At 37.3% G+C, this 26278-nt stretch overlaps 1 pseudogene; it reads right to left on the bottom strand.

The window, feature by feature from the left end:
- Positions 1-2479: 2479 nt before the first annotated feature.
- On the bottom strand, positions 2480-25052 carry LOC123801718 (large ribosomal subunit protein eL27 pseudogene; annotated as a pseudogene).
- Positions 25053-26278: the final 1226 nt, after the last annotated feature.

Below are 26278 nucleotides of genomic sequence, written 5' to 3'. Positions count from 1 at the left end.
AGTGATCATTCTTTTGCATTCTTAATTGTGCTGCAGGCATATATAAAGTTCATATTTTAACACTTTCAAATCCATGTAGAACTAAGATGTTCTTGACTACACAACCTGGTGTTCTCTCTAAAGCAATTCTTGTAATCACTAATTTTATGTTTTTTTTTCAAAGCTAGGTAATCTGACCATATGAATGATTATATAAGACTTAGGGCCCAAATTAATGGATAAGCATATTTTATGTATCTTTTATAATTCAGTTGTGTTAAATATATGTATATAATTCTAGGAGGAGGAAAGAAGTAGAATATATTTATCAATTCATATTTAAATATAAAATAATTTACTTAAGTTAATATTTTCTATTTAAGAGATCCAGCTAAGTTTTGATTGAAGTATTAAACTGTATTTATAGGTTTACACGTTTAAAATAAGTTTGGATTATATTTTGTTGAAGACTTTGCTTTCCCTAATTTTAAAAAATACAGCGATCTTTGCCAATCTATTAATCTATGTGTTTAGTCTCCTAATTAATGTCAGGTTTTTCAGGGACATCCTTAGACTGTGAACAGCAGAGTCTGACTCTTCTGGTGAGAAGCAAAATAGGAAGATCTGTGAGCAACCACAGGCTGTTGTAAATGGCACTTTTAAAAGTCTTCTGCAGGCATTTGCATGTTATCTTTCTTTTTTCCCTGCTTAAAGTCCTAACCTGTTTTCGTTTTGGACAACCATCATAGATTTACTATCTCCAGCAAAGGCCAGAAATTCTTAGAGAAACCAAAATGTTATGCAAGCTGATACAGATGCCGTTACTAAAACTAAATATAATCAAGAGGAATCATTATTGCAAATCACATTGACAGCAATAGCCATCTTTGAGATGATTAAAAGGATATTGAATAAAACACTAGATGTAGGGACTGTTTGCAGTAAGTATAATGTGCAAATAGAATGTTACAGGAAAGTTACCTTCTGGCTCACATTGGGTGCTTAGGAGATCTGGTTCAGTAGCAGTGAGCTCTATCAAATTAAAGGGAAAATAATTTCTTATTTATCAACAAATGTCTCATACCTAAATCTGCTCTCTCCTCTTTATAGCTCCTGGTCAGTTACAAAGTTTGTGTCCACGTGTGCAGCCATTCTCCCGTTTGTTATTTTCAGAATGTTCCAACATTAATGGTGCCCTACGGTTATTTTTACATATCGATTATGTGGACTGGGTGAAATTTTGAAAAGCTACTATGGCAGTCCAGCTTCTACCCAGGACTGATAACATCACTTCAGGAAGAGCCCCTGGGAAAATCAAACCTAGCTAGGATTTTCTCAGGTGCTTGAGAAGCAGACTGTCTTTGATTCTGTTGAAGAACTCCTATGTGGTTGAAACTAACTTACCAAGGTCATTAGAAAAAACCAAAAAACAAAAAACCTTTAAAAATTGAAGGTACAGTATTAATTTATGTACACATATCTTACACAAGCTGCATTTCAAGTACACAATAGATGGTAAGTTTGGTCAATAATTGTAGCGTTAAGTTTTACAATGAAAGAACTGTTATTTCCTCTCTTTTTCCTTTTGCTTAAAAGTATTATCCCTTAGAATTCAATGAGAGCAAGCCATTAGAAATCAGACACAATACATGTATTCACAGGTAAATCAGAACAATATATTTCTCGGTTGCTAAAGGTGTGTATTTCCTATAAATCTCATCTCTTACAATAATTTTTAAAAAGTGCTTTGACAAACCAAATATGTTCTTAAATATGTGAGCAGCTTGCGTTGATTTTTTTTTCTGCCACCTTCAGTGACTGTCACAGAAAACAGATGCAAATAGCATCTGCTTCCATGACAGATGCCAAGGTGGCATCAGCATCCTCGAGATGTCCACAGGGTCTGTCTGGACAGTGATTAGCTTTCATGCTATTAACTCTGCAGTAACAAAAATATTGTTAAATAATCTAATGTTTTTATGATTATCAATTTTGTCTAAAGTACTAAACTGCAAAAAACAATATTAATGACATACTTCTCCAAATTATATTGAAGCATATCCCAAGTACCTTTACACTATTTACAGCTAATTAGCAAATTACAAAAATTCAGGAGGAATAGATAAAAACATGTATACTCTTTTTTTTTAAGATTTTATTTATTTGACAGAGAGACACAGCGAGAGAGGGAACACAAGCAGGGGGAGTGGGAGAGGGAGAAGCAGGCTTCCCACTGAACAGGGAGCCCGATGCAGGGCTTGATCCCAGGAGCTTGGGATCATGACCTGAGCTGAAGGCAGACGCTTAACGAACGACTGAGCCACCCAGGCACCCCAAAAACATGTATACTCTTAAGGATATTTTTCTTTTTTCTTTCTTTCCTTTCTTTCTTTCTTTCTTTCTTTCTTTCTTTCTTTCTTCCTTCCTTCCTTCCTTCCTTCCTTCTTTTTTCTTTTTTTTTTTTTTTTTTGTATTTTTTAATGACCAAAACAAAATAGATCTAAATCTGCAGCTTCTGGAACAGCCATTTGTTGCAGCTGGTCTTGTACCTCTCCTCGAACTTGACCTTGGCCCCTCATTGGGCCTCCCATTTAAGAGCAGGGTCTCTAAAGACATCCTTGTTGACCACGGTTTTGTCCAAGGGGATATCCACAGAGTACCTTGTGGGCATGAGGTGATTGTAGTTACAAACTTTCACAAAAGATTTGATTTTTGACTTCTAGGCGATTTTCTTCTTGCCCATGGCAGCTGTCACCTTGTGGGGATAGTGGTTAATTCCAGCCATCAGAGCATGGCTGTAGGGATGGTCTGAGGTGCCGTCATCAATGCTCTTCACGATTTGCTTTGGGTCCAGAGTAGCATCTGGCGAGGAAAAGCACCACCTTCCCAGGTTTCAGGAACTTGCCCAACTTATCCTGTTACTTCCTGACAACAAATAAGCAATTTTACAGATAAGGAAATTGAATCTTTTAAAGAAACAATCCTGTGGACAAATTCTAAGAGCTGGAGCCAGGATGTGATCCAAGTCTGAAGTCAGGATGTGACTGGTAGGTCGAATAATCACCTCCAAAGATGTCTGCCTCCTAATCCCTGGGACCTACCTATATGTGAGATGACATGGCAAAAGGGATTGTCAGTGGAATGAAGGCTGACCTTAAAATAGGGAGATCATCCTGGACTAGTGGGGTGATCTTGAGAAAGAAGCAGAAGAGGAAGTCAGAGCAATGCTATGTGGGATGGACCCAACCTTCTCCTGTAGGCTTTGAGGGTGGAGAATGAGGGCGCGGGCCAAGGAATGGTGTGGTCTCTAGAAGCTGGAAAAGGCAAGGAAACAGGGTCTCTAGAGATCCTCCAGAAATTAATGTACCCTGCCAAACTTAATTTTAGCCCAACAAGATCCATGTCAGATTTCTGGTCTATAGAATATGAGATTAGAAAGAAATGTGTGGGGCTCAGTCAGTCAAACATCCAACTCTTGATTTTGGCTCCAGCGATGATCTCGGGATCGGGAGGTCGAGCCCTGTGTTGGGCTCTGCGCTGAGCATGGAGTCAGCTTCAGATCCTCTCTTTGCCTTTCCCTCTGCCCCTCCCCACCTCTAAAAAAATAACGTGTCCTGTTAAGCCACGAGGTTTGTGGTGATTTGTCACAGCAGCAACAGGAAGACACTACACGGATCCAGGTCTTTCTGCCTCGGTACCTCACTTTTAACATCTACATTTTTCAGTCAGTGGCCATCTTTTTGGTATGAAGAGGGTTATCTATAAGGACCAAGTAAGAAATTCTCTGGAGATAAAAGAAAAGAATCGGGGAGGTTTGACACCAATTCCATTTCTCCTACACTAGCGAATGCACATACATTTTGCAGAAGATAGAGGTCAACAGTACACTTATACACATCCTTTGTGGTCACTTCACACAAAAAAATCACTTTATATAAAATCATCTGGGTTATTCAATCATTTATCTAGTTAGTTATAAAACTGGCTTATTCTAAAATAATACATATTTAAGCACATAACCTAGCAAGCAAAACAAACTGTCGAAGTCAGGGAAAGATCAAGGGGAGATAAAAATTCAAAATTAAGGAGTTTATAGTATAGTAAGTAAAGTGCATAAATCACTAAAAAGAAAAATAATCACAGATTTTAAAAGGGGGAGGACTTCTTATGTTTCTTGTAAGAATCACACATTATATATAGGGACCGTAAAATGTTAAAAATAAATAAGTAAGTTATACTCCAGTCAGGACATAGAAAATCACAGGAGACCACTGCACCACACCTAGCAAAGGGGGTAATGGTAGATAGTCTGTCAATTCATAGTTTCAGGGACCCCATCAGAAGTATGGTGATGCAAGAGATCAGAAAAAACACTAAATTGCAAAAAGGATGGGCAGTTCTTGGAAGAAGTGAGTTCCACAGTGGTGACACGAGATTAGGAAAGGGAGATACACCATAGAGGAGGGTGAGAAGGAACACCTTACATTTCAGCACATTTTTACTGTGACATATGAGTGAGCCTGTAGGATTAGAATCCAAAGAAGCCAAACTTATCTGATGTGAATACACTTGCCAGTTCTTCTCAAATGGCATTTATGAGTGCACAAGAGTAGTGTGATAAATGCTGGGCGAAGAGCAAAAGACCTGAGAAACACATCCCCACAAGGTGTAGGGTTGTGTTCGTCCTTCTGAGCGGCTGTAACAGAATACCACAGACCAAGTGCTTCTCAATGACAGACATATATTCCTCACAGACCTGGAGGCTGGAAGTCCAAGATCTGTGTGCCAGTGTGGCTGTGTGAGGTCACGGGCTTTTCATTATATCGCAGGTGGAGGAAGGGAAAGGGATTTCTCTGGGATCTCTTACAGTAATGGATGCCTCCTCAAGGAGGGCTCAGCCCTCAGGACCTCATCTCATACCAAAGTCCCCAGCACCTAATGTAATCACTTTGGGCATTGGGTTTTTAACATGAATTTCGTAGGGACACAAGCATTCAGACCATAGCAAGCATCTTCAGGAGCTTAGTATAATGGTGCCCTACAGGTGGGCTTAGGACAAGACAGTGAGAGAAATACCAGATAAGAGCTCAAGGCCTTCGCTGAGTCAACAGTGGCATACCAGCTGGGGACCTTCGCCCTAATGTCTGGAAACAAGTCATCAGATCAGAGAGAATTTTTTTCCTAGGTACAGAAAGAAGGGGGCTTCACTAGAGAAAAGACAGAACCCCTCCCAGCTGCCCAACATCTGGACTAAAAGTAGAGCTAGAACTCTGACATCTCCCTGATGATTGGATATCAAACATTACCAGAGTTTTATCTGCCCTTGAAACAGCTGAATGGTGGTGAACGAACGTCCCAACAAGGCCTAGATCCCACTGAACGACGCATTCGATGGACTCAGCCTGACCGAACCCGAGTCACCTAATAGGACTAAATGCACTTGGCATTCAGTCCGCAAACGCTATTTACTGTCCTTTCTACTGTCTTTTTCTACATATCCAGAATGCATTTACAAAATATAATACTTTAGGAAAAAATAAGCAAATATATAATCAAGGGGAAAAAAGTAGTCAGTAGAAGCAGGTTCACAAAATACCCAGCTATAGGATTACTACACGAGGACTTTAGAACAGCTATTATAAATATGTAGAAGGGATTAGTAGAAAAGGAGTCAAAACGTGTGAACATCCGAGGAATTTTCTAGAATATTGGAAACTTAAAAAAAACTAATTGGACACTCTAGAGCTAAAAAATAAAATATCAAAGATGGATATAGCCACGGACTGGACTTGGCTGCAGAAATCAGGGCACCTTGAATACTAGTCCATACAAATTAACAAACCACAAGCACGGAGAGAAAAAAAGAAAATTATGTCTAAGACATATGGAACAATATCAAAATGAAAAATAAAATTCTAATTATATATCAGAAGGAATAAAGATAGTGAGTGGGCAGAAGACCTATTATATGAGATAATGCGTATGCCTTTTCCAAGATTGATGAAGCTCAGCAATCTCTAAGTGGCACAAATGCAAAGAAAACCACACTGAGATACATCACAGTCAAACTGCTGACAAAGATAGAGGAAAACAGCAATAACAGGAGTCTTTGTGCACTGATGGTGGGAATGCAAACTGGTGCAGTCACTGTGGAAAACAGTATGGAGGTTTTGCAAAAAATTAAAAATCGAATTACCCTATGATCCAGTAATTCCACTACTGGGTATTTACCCAAAGAAAATGAATACACCCATTCGAAAAGATATACGCACCCCTATGTTTGTTGCAGCATTTACAGTAGCTCTTAAAATATATATTGACATATTCTGTATCCCTGCCCTCATTCATCTCCCAGTCTTGTTGCAACAAAGGAAAGATACTTCTTAACCACCTACCTCTGCAGGCACAAAATCTGTGAAGAGGAAGAGACAAGGAATGTAATTCTCTTGTGTAGTGAGCTATCCTGCAACATTATAACATATTCAATATTTTAAGACCTGCAACTCAAAACAAGTAAGATAAATAGAAGTGTTGTGATTTAAGTGCAAATTAAGCTCTCAGAAGTTTTAAAATATAGGTTTTGTATGTAATTAATGAAGCAATGAGAGTGTAAATATTATGTAGTAATTAGATTCGTCAGTGGTAAAACTGAGGTAACTGGCGATTTATTCTCTTATGTCAGGAACAAATTTTAAAACAAATATAATAAACAGCAATTACTGCTTTGTGATTATAAATAAAATCATATATTTAGGATTTGAAGCCTCACTTCACCATTCCTAAAAAGCCATTTCAAACCTTGAGTCTCTCAGGAGTACTTTAGTCTGAATTATTACAACTCTCCAGTTTAAGAGCATTTCCCACTGATTTCAGGTTTAAGTTGTCCTATATCCATATTTTCAGGGGCAACCACTTTTATGTTTTGCAAAATTTAAGTGTGGACAAGCTATTTACTAATTGACAAGTTTATAAAATAGAATTTTGACAAAACAAGGCATGTTGTGATTATGTGGCTTAAAAAGGTGAATTCCTGGGGCGCCTGGGTGGCTCAGTCTTTAAGCGTCTGCCTTCAGCTCAGGGCGTGATCCCGGCGTTATGGGATCGAGCCCCATATCAGGCTCCTCCGCTGGGAGGCTGCTTCTTCCTCTCCCGCTCCCCCTGCTTGTGTTCCCTCTCTCACTGGCTGTCTCTCTCTCTCTGTCAAATGAATAAATAAAATCTTTAAAAAAAAAAAAGGTGAATTCCTTTTAAAATCATAATAAATCAATCAAATACCTTACCATCAAAAATAAAGAGTACAGTTTATGTGCTTTTTTCAAGTGAATGATCCGTTGTTAACTAAAAGAAATAAGAGGAGTCTGACTTTCGATTAGAAGCCGGGCATTTTCAGCTTTTCTTGTTGTTCTATTAGGAGCTGAAAATTTACACTAACAAACATGCAGACCCTTAGTTCTGTTTTCTCTATTACCTCCATGTCATTTCCAACCTCTCCCTCTACCCATGCTGTCCCCAAATCGCACTCAGCCTCTGATGTGGGATTCTCTAATACATTCTCCATCACCTGTGCTCCCCATCTTCTCTGCGAGGACAACCTGCCCTCCTTCTTGCATCTGATGGCTTACCGTCTCATCTTTCTGGCATCATCTGAGCAGGCATCCCCACTACGTCCTGGACTCCCCTTCCAGCGCTTCCTACACACACCTATGTGAGCGTGTGAGTGTGCAGCAACTAGTATACCAGGGTGTGTAACCAAATGCGAAGTGAGATCTTTGGGGGGGCAATCAGGATGAGAAGGGTGAGCGCAGCAGTGAGTGTTAGGGTTTGGTTTATAATACCAGGTGTATTCCATTATCCGGCATAGCATACACAGTAGGCACCATATGTATACATTTATGGAACGTAGGAATAACCAAATATATAACATTCAAACTATGGACCTTTGGTTAGCTTCTTATAAATCAGTTTCCCTGTTTTGTATCATAGTTCTCTCATAGACTTCGTGAAATTTTCCTGCTCTCATTTCTTTGTTTTCTTAGGCATCCTTAGGTCCTTAACATTTGAGAGAACCTGAAGGGACCCATGAATCTTACTCTCAGAAAATGTATATACCCAATATTTGCATACATTTTTTTTTGCAAAATGTATGGAAAGCATAAGGTTCCAGCTTTAATCATTCTTGGTGGGTAATAGCATCAGTCCATGTCTTATCATTAATCACCTTCCAAGAGTCACCTGATAACACTGATATATATATAATTTAGAACTCAAAATGAGGTGATCATGGCAGTAAAGGATTGTCAGTGAACACGGAAAGATATAATAAGCATTTGGTGATCTGATTAAAGAATAGCCTGAAATGTGGTTACAAAATTGTAATATCAAAAGATAATCTGTTTAGTCAATTTATGAAAGAGGTCCTTCCTGGTCAGGTTAGCAAACACGGAGCTCTCTGTGATTAGCCGTGCCCACACTTTCTGTTAAATATAAAATGCAGCGCTGGGTCTCAATGGCAGCTGTGTTCGTGATCTGCTGCTGTACAACAAATTGCCCCCCAAAATGGAGCGGCTTCTAAACAGCCACCACAGAACCGAAGGCTGATGGTCCCAGGAGTACAGGGATACCTCGTGCTGCACCGCCTCAAGCTGGAGGAAGTTCCCTCACTCGCAGGAGGACCAGCCTTTTGTTCTCTTCAAGCCCCAGCTAACTGCATGGGACCTGCCCACATGAGGGAAAATGAACATTACAAGAACTATGCATGCTATATTTACCGATGAGCATGTATTATATTTTAATAAGTTTATTTCATAGTAAGTTTAGCTTTTATCATTTTCAAATTTTAATAAACTGTAAACTCTTTTCAATGAAAATAAAGGTTTTCATTAAAAAGCACAAAGGAGGGGTGTCTGGGTGGCTCAGTTGGTTAAGCTTCTGACTCTCGGTTTCCGGTACGATCATGATCTCAGGCTCAGGTCATGATCTCAGGGTCGTGAGATTGAGCTGCCGGTAGGGTTCTGCCCTCAGTGCAGCTGAGTCTGCTTGAGATTCTCTCTCTCCCTCTCCCTCTGCCCCTTCCCCTGCTCCTGTGTGCTCACTCTCTCTCTCTCTCTCTCTCTCAAATAAATAAATAAATAAATCTTTAAACATGCACACAAAGGAAAAATGACTACCACTGTATGACCAGCATGTTTTGCATTTCATTTGAGGTTCAGGGTTAGAGACACCTTGATGAAGAGAAGACTAGAACTAACTTTGCCTTTCCTGACTTTAACACTAGGCAACACATTAGATTATAGAGAGGCAGCATGGTCAGTCTCCATGGTGATTAAAATTCTATATTTTGGATACAAATGACAGGCAAAAGGGAAAATGTTATAACTATTCTGGGAAGAGATTGTAGAGAAAGCACCTGGATTATATCAAATAAGAAGGACCATCCAGGAGAGGGAACCAGCAGCGATGGTCTCTTGAGAGATGAACCTCAGTAATACCTACGGTTGAGTTTAGGGCCTAAGACATGAAGTGGGGAAGTAAAAATATCCTCCTCAATCTTCTAGAATGCATTTGATCATTATATGAAATAAGTAGGCTGGCTCTCATTGTCAGAGAGCAGGGAAGAAACTTGGTAGAGTATTTGAAAAGTAAAGATAACTCTATCAAAATGCTATCCCCCTCGATTTATAGGTTTAAGTGCTTTGCAAGACTAAGAACTTACCAGGAGTGGAGTAGTCCGATACGGATCTCAGTCAGGACATCAGTGAATCCTGCCTCTTCACATGCTCCAACTTTTCTGAGTGCACTTTGTAGGGTCCTATCCAGAATAAGGCCCTGCTAGCTCTTTTCCGGGGATTGGGAGGTAGCTGGTGTTCTTCCATTTCCAAATAACCCCTCTCTTCAGTGCCTACTTCAAAACCTTGCTGAAATTTAATTACTCCAATATACATGTAAAGGGGTTCAGAAGAAGCCCCCCCAAAAGATGCCACTTTGGCATGTGGATTATTCTGAGCTGAAGGCAAGCACAGCCCAGCAGACTCTCCCTTCACTGCCTATGAGAATTTAGCCAGGGGGCCTGGGCCAGGAAGACCGGCTATGCCAGAGATAACTTCTATATCAGAAAGACTTATGGCATTTATTTATTTATTTATTTATTTATTTATTTATTTATTTATGCCAAACACTTGCTCTTTTCATCTTTCCATGACTTGTTTTCCTCCCTTTGAAGCCCCCACTCCTTTTCCTTAGCTCAGGATGGCCCATCACCTCAAACGCCTGACTGCCTGTGAGCCTCAGGTCCTTATGGGGCTCTTGTATGTCAGTAATTGGATTTGTTTTTCTCCTGTTAATCTGTTTTATGTCAATTCAATTATTAGGCCTGCCAAAGTACCAGGAATGGAAGAAGAGGGAAATTTTCCACCCCTACACATTTATAACTATGTCTTCTAAATTTCTTTAGCACTGGTTTGAAATCACAAACAGGATATTCAGAGATAGAAATTCACTTCTGCTTTTGTGAACTCATTTAAACAACTAACATTTATTTGGTACTAAGCTTTATTCTTTCAAAAAGAGTTCTCACAAGCACTCAGGGAATGGATCATTCAGTCAGAGGAAGGGTTTATTCCTGAGTGTTTTGCAATAAAACTTGATAGCTCTGTTGAGATGTAGACCTGTATAGACAATATTTCTCAAGCATCTACTATATACTTAACATTGTGTTTGCTGTTGAGATTACTAAATAAATAGGTAAATAAAGAATCACTTTGTGAAGATCCCCCAGACTCTTGTTAGAGAGAGGAGTAACAATACATTAAATAATTTTAAAACTTTATAGAATATAATTATATACTATGTCATTATAATTTAGAAGGAGAAAATTAATGACAGATACTCTTTTCTTATATTCCATAGACCTTGAGCTTCAAATGAACAAATATTACATATTACAACTATAACTATATATGTCATTGGTAATCTGCACCTTTTACTCACAGACATATCTCTGGTAATCTGCACTTTACCCCAGTACCAGGAGCAGCCCGCCACAACTGCAAAATCACACTGTTTTTACTGCTGTTCTTAGCTTAATATTTTTCCAAGTCTAAAGTCTTTGTTGCATCCAAATCTAATGTTCTAAGTTAGTACATTTCAAAATTTCTGCCTTAAGGCCTCTGGGAAAATATAAAATTCTACTCATAATATAAAAATAAATGCCTCAAATGTCTAAAACTTCCACATATGTCCATGTATAGCTATGGGGAGAAATAGTGTATAATCACCTTCTTAAGATGCTTTATTTTTCATTTTTGTAATTTTAAAATAAGTTAATTAAAAACAAATAGGGAAAAAGTAATGATTATAATATGTTTTATAAAGTCACATGCAGAATTTGTGATTAAAACTCAAATAATTCACATTGTGAACTTCAGGATCAAACTCAGTATTTTTTGCCCAAAATGAAACTTTTGTTTTCTTTTTTGGGGTTTTTGTTTTTGTTTTTGTTTTTTGCCTCCAAACCATCCATATGACAAGGGATCAAATAAAGAAAAATTCAGTGGAAGTAAGAGTCAGTTAAGAATGTAAAGTCCAGGGGCGCCTGGGTGGCACAGCGGTTAGGTGTCTGCCTTTGGCTCAGGGCGTGATCCCGGCGTTATGGCATCGAGCCCCACATCAGGCTCCTCCGCTATGAGCCTGCTTCTTCCTCTCCCACTCCCCCTGCTTGTGTTCCCTCTCTCGCTGGCTGTCTCTATCCTGTTGAATAAATAAATAAAATCTTTGGAAAAAAAAAAAAAGAATGTAAAGTCCAAGTGCACCTTACAAGCTTGGGTTACAGGTTCTGAAGAGCACCCAGGAGACTGTTCTCAAACACAGAAAGATGTGCTCACGCACCACAAGTAGATTAAAGCAAACACACAAACAAAACCCGAGGTTAGCAAACCTGACATCCCTTGCTCACAGGTCATTTATATAGTTCAATGAGTCCCTGTCATCTCAAAGATTACTGTGAATCAGCCCAAAAAACTTTCTGAAAATCATCAATGTCAAGATACAAGGCGGGAAGAAGCACAATAAGACTTTTATGAGTAGGCAGAGTCACTGTATGACATTAGATATAATTTTGTGATTTTTTAATTTTTATGAACATTTATAGATATATACGCATATGCAAACAAATACAAATGTTCAAAGTAGATTATTGAATGATTAATTAAATGTGAGTTTTGTGTACATTCTTAGTTAAAAAGAAAACGTGAGAACTAAGGAAATGCAGAAAATGTGATATTTTTATATATTTTCTATTTTTTATATATTTTTATATTTTTATATACCTGTATTTTTATATGCTTAAAATGAAACAAAGAAAAAAATACTAGTATTAAATGCTGACAACCACATGGAGCAGCCAGAACTCTCAGACACGAATGATGAGAATATGAATTGATTTGGCTACTTTCAAAAATGGTCGAGTCCTATCAACTGTAGCTGAATATAGCTGAATGCACATACCCTACGAACAGGACGTCTCTTCCACCTCGAAGTAAATTCAACAGATATGCATACATGTGTTCAATAGCAACAATAAAGCTAACTGAAATATTTATAACAACCATATTTACAATATCTTATCATGGGAAACTACCTAAGTATTCATCAGGAGCATACATAAATTGCATTACATTCATACCACAGAACTCTATTCAGCAATGGAGAAGACCCCAGGCATAATCAGACACAAAGTGTGAAGCAAGTTCCCAAACATAATGTTGAGCAAACTAATTCAGAGAATATGATGTATAACTTCAAAGAGAGACAAATGTATGCAGCAGGAACAGAAGTCTGAAGGGTGGTCATGTCTTCAGGGAGGCAGCTGGAGGCTGGAGGGAAGCAGGAGGGCAGCACCTGTGTGTAGAGCACTACCGGACTCTTACTGGGGAGTCACATTCGGTTCCTGAAAAATGTACAGAGCTATAAATTATAAACTGGGCACATTTCTGTTTTGATGTATTTTTTTCTACAACAAGCTGAACATGAAGAATTGGGTTTTCTACGATATTTGTTAGAGGAATGTTAGATTTGAAATGCGTCATTTCAAATAAAAGCCATTTTTAGCCAGTGAATGTGAACAGCTGTCTAAGTCCGTTACTCGATTAATATGTTAACTGAAGATGCCATACTGCCTAAATTTCTGGGTTTGATAAATCAAGGCTACATAGATTACCTTGAAAAAGTAGTTCAGTCTGTATAAATTCTACAGAACATTTTGCGTAACTTTTCTCTAAAAAGTGAATCTGGAAGAGAAACTCCATTAGAGTGAGACCGTGCTCTGGTATCAACCTTCACCTCTGGTCTCTGTCGCCAAGATACGAGCTCCAGAACAGACCGACGCGGGGGAAATGCACACGCGGGAGGCTGGTCCTGCACATTGCATTTACACAGCGGTTTTACATGAAGAGTATTTTGCTGTTATATTGCTACTTTTGGTGTCTGTAAAGAATTTACTTGTATTAATAAATTTCAACCTAAGTTGGCTATTCCTTGCCTTTAGTTCTTTTGCTACAGAACTATAGTTTTTGAAGGGAAAAACAAATGTCATAAAAAGCGGATTTTCAAAATGCTAAAGCACTCGACAGCTTTATGCTTCTTTCATAAATTGAATCTATTAATTTGTCAAACATATTGCAATTCTGTGTTTATAACTGCAATTCCTAAAATATATATATGCAAAATATGTATATAAGGCTTACTAGAGCAGCACTCTCAGATTTCAAAATAAAAATTCAACAACCTTCTCTAGAATTAAATGCAAGACAGCTCTGAAATGCTGAATTCTCTGAGGTACGTGCTTTCCCTTGAGTAATGCAGCTCCCCCTTGCTGGGAAGCGTTCCTCCTAGGCTTGGGGTGGGGATACTGTGACAGCAGCCCCCCATAGGCTCATCCCTGCTCTCAGCCATGCCGGCCCTTCTGGGAGACTCTGAGCTCCATTTATTTCCTGGCTTTCATAAGCAGTTTGCTGTCTCTCTCTTCTCCCCTCAGGACATCTAAGATTATCTTTGCAGTGGGTGTTTTTTGCTTTTGTTTTTTCAAAGAAAAGAAGGGAACTCTCCAATCTGTTATATTTTCAGGTCAGAAAAATAAGCTCTTAATCAGGGATGAACAAATGGATCTGGTTCAATAGATGCAATGGTGGGGGCAGGGGAAATACAAGGAAGTTTAAGTCAACTGGCATTTCAGTAAGGTACGGGTCCAAGATGGCTTTTGTACACTTTGCGCATTCACAGTTGTTCACGAGCACCTTTGTTATTCACGATGAAATGTTCCGTGCTAGACTATCAGGAAATGGGAACATAGGTTTTGATAAGTAAAAATAATTCAAAATATATTTTCAATATTTTTAGATGTCTAGCGACCTCTCTGAGGTCAGGTACCCAGAATGCTTTGTTTTTGCATCCCTCTCAGCATTTGGCAAGATATTCATAACTTTTTTCCTTTTTAACACATATTTACACACAAAAAAATGTACCTTGGGAAGTGATTGAATGACTACTCTCTAGCTGCCATTCAGAAGGTACAGCCTGGGGCAAGTGGATTGGTTGTGCGTTTTAAAAAATCATTTATTGGGGTGACTGGGTGGCTCAGTGGGTTGAGCATCCCACTCTTCATTTCGGCTCAGGTCATGATCTCAGGGTCCTGGGATTGATCCCATGTGGGGCTCTGCACTGGGTGTGGAGTCTGCTTGAGGTTCTCTCTCCCTCTCCCTCTGCCCCTCCCCCCGATTATGCTCTCTTTCTCTCAAATAAATAAATCTCTAAAAAAATAAATAAAAATTCATTCATTATGTTACTATACAAATACATTCTTTTTTTTTAAAGATTGTCTTTATTTATTTGAGAGAGAGAGTGAGAGCATGAGCAGGGGGAGGCGTAGAGGCAGAGGGAGAAATAGCAGGAGAGCTCCCCACTGAGAAGGGAGCCCTATGAGGGACTGATTCCAGGACCCTGAGATCATGACCTGAGCCAAAGCAGACACTTAACCGACTGAGCCACCCAGGAGCCCCCTATACAAATACATTCTAATGCAGGAATTCAACAAAATAAATATTCATCTGAGTTTTGACGTGGAGAGTAATTTTGTTTTCCCTCTCCTGATTCATATTTAAGTTTTTTTCTCATTCTAGATTTATTGACATGCTCTGCTTTGCTTGGTTTTATGTATGGAAAGTAACTGAAACTTTCAGTTTTTGAAACTTTCAGATTGAGTAAATATAAGCAAGCTGACTCATGTTAATTATTAATTAAAATTTTTCTTTTGAGATAATCGTAGATTCACATGCAGTTATAAGAAATTATGTTGAGAGATCCCTGCTACCCTCTACCCCATTTCCCCCAATAACACCAGGATAATAGTCCAACGTTTCAGGAAAATTCCATCTCCACAAGGACCCTGTGTATTGTACTTCTTCTCTCATTCTTCTCACTCCTTACCCTCTTCCCCAGTTCTGACAATGACGAACCAGTTCTGCATTTCTGTAATTTTGTCATTTCAAGAATGCTGTAGGAGTAGAACCATGTTGCTCCACGTGTCCATGGTTTGCTCCTTAGTAAACTAGTTTACTTGGCCATTCACCGATTGACAACAATCTGGGTTGTTTCCAGCGTTTCACTATTACGAATAAAGCTGTCAAAACATTTATGTACGAGTCTTCGTGTCAACATAAATTTTCATGTTTCAGAGATAAAAGATCAAGAGTGCTGGATTGTAGGGCAATTCCACGTTTAGATCTTTAAAGAAACTTCTCAACTCTTTGCTAGAGTGGTTGTTTAACACTTTATATTCCCACCCTCAATGTACGTGTCCTTACCAACATGTGGTGTTGTCGCAGATTTTTAGTTCAACCATTCCAAGAACTGTGTAGTGATATTTCACTGTTTTTAATTTGCATTTCCCTGATGGCTACTATTGCTGAACATCTTTTCATCTGCTGGTATGCCATCTGTATATACTCTTTGGTGAAATGTCTGATCATGTCTTTTGACCATATTATAACTGGATAATTAGTTTTTTACTACTGAGTTTTTAGAAATTTTATATATTCTAGGTATCAATTCTTCATCATATATGTTGTTTGCAAATCCCCCCCCCCCGACTGGCCTTAAAATTTCATCTTCTTAGCAGAGGTGCTTGAAGAACATTTCCCATTTTGATGAAGTCAAAATTAACAAGTTTTCTTCTCAGGGGTCAATCTTTTGCTGGTGAGATGAATCACTGTTTGCTGAGCTCTAGACCTCAGAGACATTACCTTATATTTTTTTCTAAAAGACTTACATTGTTACATTTTATATGTAAGTTTCATTTTGAGTTACCTTTTGTACAAGGTGCAAGACTTAATGTCTATTCCTTTGCTAATGCTACACAGCCTTAGTGAGAGTAGCTGTGTGATAAGTCTTAACAGTAAGTAGACTGATGACCCTTGCCTTGTCTATTTCAGGATGTTTGGGGCTATTCTAGTTCCACTCCCTTCCTTTCAATATAAAATGCTTTACCTTTGTAAGTTTTAATTCTAGTTCCTTCGCCTTTCTCCTATATCTGCAAAAAGTCTCACTGGGAGTTGGACAGGAATTGCAGGAAACATGTATAATTAAGGGAGAACTGACACAGTCGCTGTTTGAGCATTGTAATTATGAGCCTGTTTGTCTCTCCAAATTCTTAAATTGTAAAATCTGATTTCTTTCATGAGAGCTTTGTAGCTTCTAGTATACTGGTCCCATACATATTCTGTTAAGTGTAAACCTAAGTATTTGTTTATTTGAATGATTGTAAATGGAATCATATTTTTAAGTTTGGTTCCCATATATTAATTGCTGGGACAGAAATACAATAGATTTTATTCTTTTAAAAGATTTATTTATTTATTTTTTGAGAGAGGGGAGAGAGAGAGAAACCCATCAGTGGGGGGAGGCAGAGAGGGAGAAGCAGGCTCCCCACTGAGCAGGAAGCCCAACGCAGGGTTCCACCCCAGGACCCTGGGATCATGACCTGAGAGGAAGGCAAACACTTAACCAACCCAGGCACCCCTACAATGACTTTTATATGTTTATTTTGTTTTCTTGACTCCACTAAACTCACTTATTAGTTCTACAATTTTTTTGTAGATTTCTTTGGAATTTTCTATGAAGATAATCATGTTATCTCCTAATATAAAGTTTTATTTCTGGGGCCCCTAGGTGTGTCCTGCATGGGGCTTCTTCCTCAGCAGGGCTCCTGCTTCTCCATCTGCCTGCCCTCCCCCCCCCATGCACTCTCTCTCTCTCTCAAATAAATAAATAAAAATCTTTTTAAAAAAGTTTTATTTCTTTCTGTTTCATCTGCACACTTTTTATTTCTTGCCTTTCTGCACTTCTCCCAGTCTCTAGTACTACATTGAATAAGAGGTATTGACGGTTCACATCCTTACCTGATTCCAAATCTTAGGAGCAACAATCACATCTTTCATCATTAAGAATAATGTTGGCTGTAGGTTTTTTGATCTTTACTAAGTTAAGAAAGTTCCTCAATATTTGTATTTTTCTGAGTATTTAACTCATGTGAATGGCAAAAAATTTTCACAATTTCTAGAATGTTATATGAATTTTCACAGCTTTATTTTTGCCTAATCGGTACAATCATATGATTTTTCTTCTTAAGTATGCTGATATGATAAATTACATTGAGCAATTTTAGATCAATAAAATTGATCTAACCTTGCATTGTTGGAATAAGCTACATGGCCATTGTCCATGGTATAGTTATGTTTATATGTTACAAAAGTATATTTACTAATATTCTGTGGGGTTTTTTGTGTCTGTAATCATGAGGATTATTGGTCTATAATTTTTATGTATTTATTATTGTTATTTATTTATTTACTCACTTTTGGTCTGCCTGATTTTGATATCAGAGTAATACCAGCTTCAAAAAAAAAATGAATTGGGAAATGGTTGTCTTCTATTTTCTGGAAGAAATTGAATCTAATTGGTGTTAATTTTTCTTTAAGTATTTCATTAAATTCACCAGTGAAATTATTAGGACCTAGAAATTTCTTTTGGATAGACTTTTAATTAGAAATTTAACTTTCTTTAGTTGTAAAGCTATTCAGTTGAGAAATAACCTGCTAACCTTCTGTCACGTTGAGGTCCCAGGAGTCTTCTTCAGGGTCACCCATGACCCCCCATGTCCACCTGCACTGTGTGGAGTTTCTGTCTCACATCTTCATCAATCCCTCACAGTGGCTCCAAACACCAGGCTGATGTGACTTCTGTAGTAAGGACTTTCACAATTCTCCTTATTTTCTTCCTCTTACCCAAGCAGGGATCATATCCTTTCAGTCTCATGGTCACTTTTTCCCCTTCAGGACGTCATGGTCTTCTAGCCCCTTCATTTCTCTTCTCTGCACACCTTCAGAGATTTTTTTTGGCTGGAAAAGCCCTCAAGACATAAAGACAGCTTATGTTTGTTACTGTCCCACTATATCCCCTCAATTAATGTAGCAGAGATGAATATGCAAGTTTAAACGGATGGGGGGATAGGGAATTAAATATTATTAATTAACATACATATTTTAAATCTTATTTTTTAATCATCAGTCCATTAAATTGTATGAATAATATGGAAAGAGAATGAAGACAAACATTTGATAAGAAAAAAAAAAAACCTTTCCAATATTTTATATCCAGTTGTTCAGGCAACCTCTTGGCAGCTTCTGGTAAGCTTTCTGAAGACTGGCTTCATCTGGGGGGAAGGGATTGGATGAGAGAGAAATGAAGGTATTTTCTTATTTTTAATTTTTATTCTAAATATTTAAAAACCTTGTATCTTATGTATTATTAAAGCTCTACAAATCCAAAACAATCCCTTTACTTCTTCTGAGAGTATATATATTGGTGTTATGAAATGTCTATAGCTTTATGAAGAGTGGAGATTGTTTAAGCTAACTTTGTTTTGTGGAAGAGAAAATTGAGCTCCAGAAAAAATAAATGACAAAAGTGAGCCAAGTGTTAGTCCCACTGGTATATCTTTTCACACACTGATTTCTGTTTTGAATCAAGATGAAGTATGTTGGAGTAATATTAATTACATGTGATTTACCTTCCCAAGAATTAATTCTGAATCCTGGATGCATTTTAAAAATCATGTTTTATGATTGGAGCTGCAAAAATGTTATTCTCAAATACTTTAACCTTATTTCTCACAGAGTAGAATTTTATCACTTTTAGTTAAGTAAGACAAAAGTAAAGAAAGTGGGTTATTAAATACTGTAAGTGATCTCAGTTTAATATTATATCCCTGAATATTATACTTCTTAACATTTTAACAAAATTTTGAGAAACCAAAAGAAATATTGTATCTTCATTTTTTTGTCTAAGTTATCAAATGTCTTAAGCAATCACATTATAAACATGCAATTTTATAACTGGCTTCCCTTTGGACACATTTGGAATGATATGGTTGATAATCAAATCAGATTTCATCCTTTATTTCTTATTGCATCACAATTAAACTAAAGCATAATTTTATTTGACATACCAACAAAACTGGCATTCTGCAAAATACCTCATAATATATATTAAGACCATGTAAAATGAATTGTTATTGTAATTAATGTATGTGCTGTGAAATGATTTATTCTAGTCCTGCTTAACAATTACAATAACATAGAAATGATGGGCTCTAAAGAACAGTGTAGAATTAGAAACAGAAATGACTGTACGTCACATTGCCATTTCATATAATGCACTGTAGCCTGCTGACAGTAATCTTAATGAGGATTACATTAGCGATATCAAAAATATATGTTGCCATCCATTAACAATCAGATACTCCAAGATATTTATCTTGTGTCTACATTTGCATGCTACTTTTAAAAGGCTCTTATTTCAATTAACAGAATGTTGAAATCCCATTTGAAAAGAAATTTGAATGCTAAATTAAACCATCGATAAAATTCAACAGAGACAACATAATGGAGAAATGCAGAAAATATGAATGGTATTGAAATTTTGATTGTGAAGGACAAATTAAATTCAACTGGGAAGATGTATCATCTGGTACTGACATTCAGAAAATTATGCAGGATTTGGGCATTGGCTCGCCAGACAGATAATATGCCTTTGTGTACCTCTACTCCCACAGGATAAGCAATCATATAATTAGTGGTCTATATCTGCTGCATTGCCATTGAAGAACCTAAATGTATCTTTCAATTTTTAGGACCCTGTCAGTTAAACATATCAAGGATCCTAATTTAACTGGGGCACCTGGGTGGCTCAGTCTGGTAAGCGCCTGACTTTTGGTTTCCACTCAGGTCATGATCTCAGGGTCGTGAGATTGAGCCCTATGTGGGGCTCTGCTTTCAGCGGGGAGTCTCTTGAGAGTCTCCCCCTCTGCCCCTCCCCCGCACTCACATCCACTCTCTCTCTCTCTCAAATAATAATAATAATAATAAATCTTTAAAAAAATAAAAGGATCCTAACCTAAGTAATAGAAGGCTAAGGTTGAGGGTAAAGTTTATTGACCAAATGCAACCAAGAAACTGAGTAAGTCAACAAAAAGGCAGGGAGAAAACTGGACCAAAAATTCATTTAGATCTCAAACTCTGGTTAATCTAATTTGCTTTTCTCTGTTTGTGTTAGCTTTTTATTTTTTCACATTTTTTCTTACACATGTAAACTTGGCAAACACCACCTTCCAAATTCCTACTTTATAACTTAAGCTTTTACTCATTTCAAAATTTTTAATCCTAGGTAAGTTTTCTAGTTTTCCCAGCTGGAGTTTGGTTCCTATACATGACCAGGATTTCGTTGGATAATGGAAAAATGAAGAAGTTATATTGTGGGCAAATCTGTTTGGAATAGCATGAAGTTCATGGAGGGGGTTATTGTTCTCAGAAGAGGAAGACATAATAAGCACACCAAATATTTGTTGTCTTATGCACATTCTTGTAGTTGCATTTAAAATTATATGCATATACAGAAACTATCCTCAGGTCTCTGTTTAGGTTAATTAATTCACCCAAAATTAGTTAGTGAGTACTTTCTGTGTGTTAGAAGCTGTGCAAGGCACCTGGGATTCCACACTAAACAACACTGACAGCTTCTTTGCCCACAAATAATGTGCATTTCAGTGTGGAGATGGCTAGACTACAGGTTAACAAGCAAATATAGAAACTTTAAATAGTCATAGGTATCATGTGCTAAATAAACAAGGAATTGAGATGAAGAGTGGTGTAGGGTGGCTATTTTACATAATACAGCCAGTGAAGAACTTTCAGAGGCATCCTTCGAGACAATGAAAGAGAGGACAGCAGGTGCAAGGGTGTGGGTTGGGAAAGGTGGGGATCCATTCAGACAAACCCATGGTCTATCACTAGTGAAGTTTGGAGGAGTCTTAGTGAGGGTTGGAGAAACCATCAGATCAAACAAGACCTTGAAGGCCTGGAGTATGAACGTTATTCTCAGTGCAATGCGTAGTCTTTGAAGCATTCACTTCAAGCTAGGGAGCAACATTATCTCATTCATATTTTAGAAATAGCACTCTTGCTCTTATGTGGAGAACGATTTGGGGTGACAGATGAGAGAATTTATTTGGTGATACACTGGATGTGGGAGTTGTGAGAAATTAAACCTAGAATAATTCCTTGCTTGGTAACTGAGCAGAGAGATGGCGCCACCTAGCGCTAAGACCAAGGAGACCTCTGTCTGCAGAAAGAGCTGGGCCAGGTTGAAATGGAGAGTGCACTGTAGTGCAAGATGTTGACGTTGAGAGAGACACAAATGGGGGAAAAATCAGGGAATAGATACCGAGTCTAGAAGTTAAAGTGAGGACAGGAGCTGCTTTAAAATGGCCTGCTGTCTCTCATGATGATTCCATGGCCTTGATTTTCTTTCCTTTGCCTTCACATAATTTTGGAATTTATATTTCATTAAAATGAGTCATTGCTTTATCTAAGCTTCAAAGAGAAACCCTAACAGCATGGTAGCATCACCTACGAGGATTATTGTCAGGGTGTTAAATTTTGTATCATAGGATGAGTCCCCTGTATCAACAAACCCTCCCCTTTTCAATTTTATCATCTCCCTGATCTATCAAACACTCTCAAGATCCAGTCACAGCTCCTGAAAATACCTATCAACCAGATCTTGAAACATTTTGTTTTTATTACCTCTTCTCCCTTTGAAATCCTAGCTTCTGTTCAGTCGGGCTATGTTAGGTTTGAATTTCATTATTGATCTAGTTGCCCAGAAGGGACAGGAGGGTGAGTCCTGAGTCAGAAAAGCTTTGTTTTGTCAGGTACCCTCACGATCTCCAAACAAGGAAAAAGACACTGTCTTCCAATAGGGGTGATGTGGCACTTTTGTGGGCTCACTTAGTTCAGAGGAATCTGCAAGTAGAAAGTTCCCAATTGTCCCTAGGCTGCCATCCCCACACTAATCATTTTCTATTAGATCTCTGTTATTTTTGGTAAAATCATAACATTAAATATTTACTGAAAGGGAAAGACTTTCTAAAGCAAAAGATTACAAATATAAATTCATGGAAATATAAAGAGATTATTTATTAGCCAAGTGTGCTTCATTTCAAAATAAAAGGAAAGAAGACAATGAAATTACTCTACTGAAGATTTTTTTTTAAGAATGACCATAATCCCCAGGCTCCTGGGTGGCTCAGTCAGGTAAGCATCTGACTTTTGGTATCAGCTCAGGTCATGATCTCAGGGTCAGGAGATGGAGCTCCGCACTGGGCGTGGAGTCTGCTTAGGATTCTCTCTCTCTCCCACTGCCCCTCTCACCCCTACTCACACTCTCTCTCTTTCAAAAAAACAAAACAAAACAAAACAAAAAGACAACCTCTTCATCATAAGGAGATTCCTATAACTCAGAAAGCAATGACTTTCATATAATATATTGAAATAGTCAAATGAAATAATATACAAAATGATCTTGTATGGCTATATATTATGAAAATAGATATTAGAGAAATGTTTGTCTAATGTGCGGTTAATTTGTGACATTATGGTGACATTAGGACAATTATTTCAGTTCTCTGATACTTGGTTACTCATCTGAAAGTTGTGATTAAAAAGAACACAACTTCATAGTAGTTTGCTACGAATATTAGAAATAAAATATGTAAGGATCTTGGTATATGGTACATGGTAGGTACTTAATAAATGTTTCTTCAATAAATGAATTTAAATCATTCAATGCAAAATAACAATCATGTTTATGATAATTATGAGAGGAATTGTGTCTGACAGAATTCTCAGAAAAATATCTTATTTTGATTATATTGGGGGGCAAAAAGAAGAAAAAGACAAGCCTTTTACATTACTTTCTTACACTTCTCTTCCTAGCAGGTCTTAAGATTTGTAATATATTCTGAGTGAAAAGAGTTGAGGTGTCAGACCTTAAGGCACGGAAAATTCCATTGACATTTTTTATTGCATTCCATGCTGAAAAATAGCTCTAACAAAGAAATGTAGAAGTTAAAATATAGATTTAAAAATTTTTTATTTATTTAACCGATTTATGAAATCCTATGCATATTAATGACCCTTTCCTCTGTAATAATCTAGGTGCTACATGGTGTTTTGATGATGCTTTTATTGTCCCCAAACTTTTTAGAATATCTCTTCAGATTCTAACTTTAGAACTAATATATGAGAATACACAACACACACACACACATACACACACATATGCATGCATTACATAATTTTATAACCAACCTTTATTTCTTAATAAAAACTTTATTACCCAGTTCAGTCATCCACCCACTTTATTCACTCACAGACACCATACATATTTGACAAGATACATATCAAACAAGATTAAATAGGCTCAGACAAATGTGTTAAAATGTGAAGGCAAATCTACAGAGAATTCTAAAGCTTGCTTTGGCAAAAGTGGCATCCCTGAAATAGATGTGTGACCAATCAAGGCAAAATCTTGGAAGCCAAATTGTCATTTTCACACAACATTCAGTAAATTTTAAGTTAGTTTATTCAAATGGGCTATATGCTCTTTAGAAATCTACCATCTCATTTATTTCCACCTAGAGTAAGGAGATTTTATGCTACACAGTATTTTCATATGGTATTGTGGTGACCAATGGTTCCTTGATGGATATGAACTTAATATGTTTCTGATTACAACATGGATTTTGAACAAGAAATTAAATTAATATGGTATATATTTTATTGCTCAATAGCACACAAAAATGTTCATGCTAAAAAAAACATAGGTAATGGTTTCAATGTAGAAAAGATCAATTCTGTCTCAGTTATTAACACAAAACAACCTCAAAACATAAAACTGTATTATACACATTCAAATTCTATCAGTTCAATATTTTTGAGGAAACAAATACACCAAATAAAAATGCCTCCTCTTATCACTTCAGAAAGAAAGCTACTTTCCTGAAGCAGAAATCTGAAGACCAACAGAAGGATATTGGTAAAAAACATTAAGGACCCTACACAACCAGCTAACTCCAGCACTATTCTAAGTTATTCTTTTCAACTTTTATACATGTAACAATTTTTGTAGGTAAGAGTAATAAAATGCCCAGTTACCCACAATATCCCTGAAGAATAGTATATAATAATGATTTATATCATTATTATATACTAGATAATAGTATATTATCTAGTATACGCCTCTCAACTATGTTTCTATTTCTTCACCTCAAAATAATGTTTTGTTTTACTCATTGCCATGATTTTCAAAATTAGTAGAATTTTAGAGCAATGTTTGCTTTAGAGAACAAGTGAACAGGAAGTTGAATTCCATATATATGGTCTTCCCCAGCTCCCTGCCCCTCCCGTTTCCCCTATTACTAACATCTTGCTTTAGGGTGACATGTTAGTTATGGTTCGTGAACCAATACTACATTAGGGTTCACTCTTTGTTTTGTACAGTTCCAAGGGTTATGACAAATGCGTATGTCCTATACCCAACCTTACCGTATCATACAGAATAAGTTCACTGCTCCAAATATCACCTCTTCTGTAGCTATTCATTCTGTTCCCAACGCATGTCCCCATGCCTCGCCAACCTGGACTCCCTGGCAACCACTGACTTTTCATTCTCTATAGTTTGTTCCATAATGTATATATTTGGAATCATAGAGTATGCAGGCTTTTCAGACTTGCTTCCTGGACTCGACAATATGTATTGAAAGTTCTTCCCATGTCCCTTAGTGAGCATGATCGCTCATTTCTTTTTATCATTGCATAATACTCTATTATATAGATGTACCACATTTTGGTTATCTATTCCCATACTGAAGGGAGTCATGGTTGAGTCCAATTTTTGACGATTATGAATAAAACTCCTATGAACATTTGTTTGCAGGTTTTTATATGTACATAAGTTTTCCATTCATTTGCATAACACAGTTGCTAGTCATAATCTAAGAGTTTGTTTACTTATGTAAGAAAATGTAAAATTGTCTTCTAAAGCAGCTACATCATTTTGCATTCTAACCAGCAATGAATGAGTTTCCTTGTTCCACATATTCATGAACATTTGGTGTTGTCAGTGTTTTGGATTTTAGCCATTCTATTAAGTGTGTAGTGGTATGTCACTGTAATTTGCAATTTCCCATTGACATATAATTCTGAGCATCTTCTCATATGTCTACTTGCCATCTGTATGTCTTCTTTGGAGAGGTATTTGTTCAGATATTTTACCTACTTTTTAGTTGGGTGGTTTGTCTTCCTATTATTGAATTTTAAGAGTTATTTGTATAGATTTGATAAAAGTCCCTTATTAGACATGTGTTTTGCACAAATACTCTCCCAGTACGTGGCTTGTCTTTTCATCCTTTAAAAGAGTAGAGTTTTGATTTTTAATGAAGTCCAGCATACCAAGTCTCCTTTCATGGACCATGCTTTTGGCGTTGTATTTAGAACTCATTGCCAAACTAAGGTCACCTCGATGTTCTCCTATGTTATTTTCTTGGAGTTTCACAGTTTTGCATTTTACATGTAGATCTATAAGCCATTGTGACTTAATCTTTGAGCAAGGTGCAACATCTGTGTCTGGATTCAATTTTTTCTGCATGAGGAGGTCTTGCTGCTCCAGCACTGTTGTTTGAAAAGCTGCCCTTTCTCCGTTGAGTTGCCTTTGCTCCTCTGTCAAAGATCAGTTTACTCTATTTGTGTGGTCTGTTTCTGGCTCTGTGTTCTGCTCCAATGATGTATTTGTCTTCTTTTTCTCCAATACCCCACTGTCTTGATTACATAGCTGTATAGTAAGTCTTAAAGCT

This window comes from Ursus americanus, chromosome 6 (assembly GCF_024610735.1).
Source record: "Ursus americanus isolate L20-20 chromosome 6, mUrsAme1.1.p, whole genome shotgun sequence".
In the NCBI taxonomy this organism is placed as follows: Eukaryota; Metazoa; Chordata; class Mammalia; order Carnivora; family Ursidae; genus Ursus; species Ursus americanus.
This window is presented reverse-complemented; position numbering and strand designations above follow the sequence as displayed.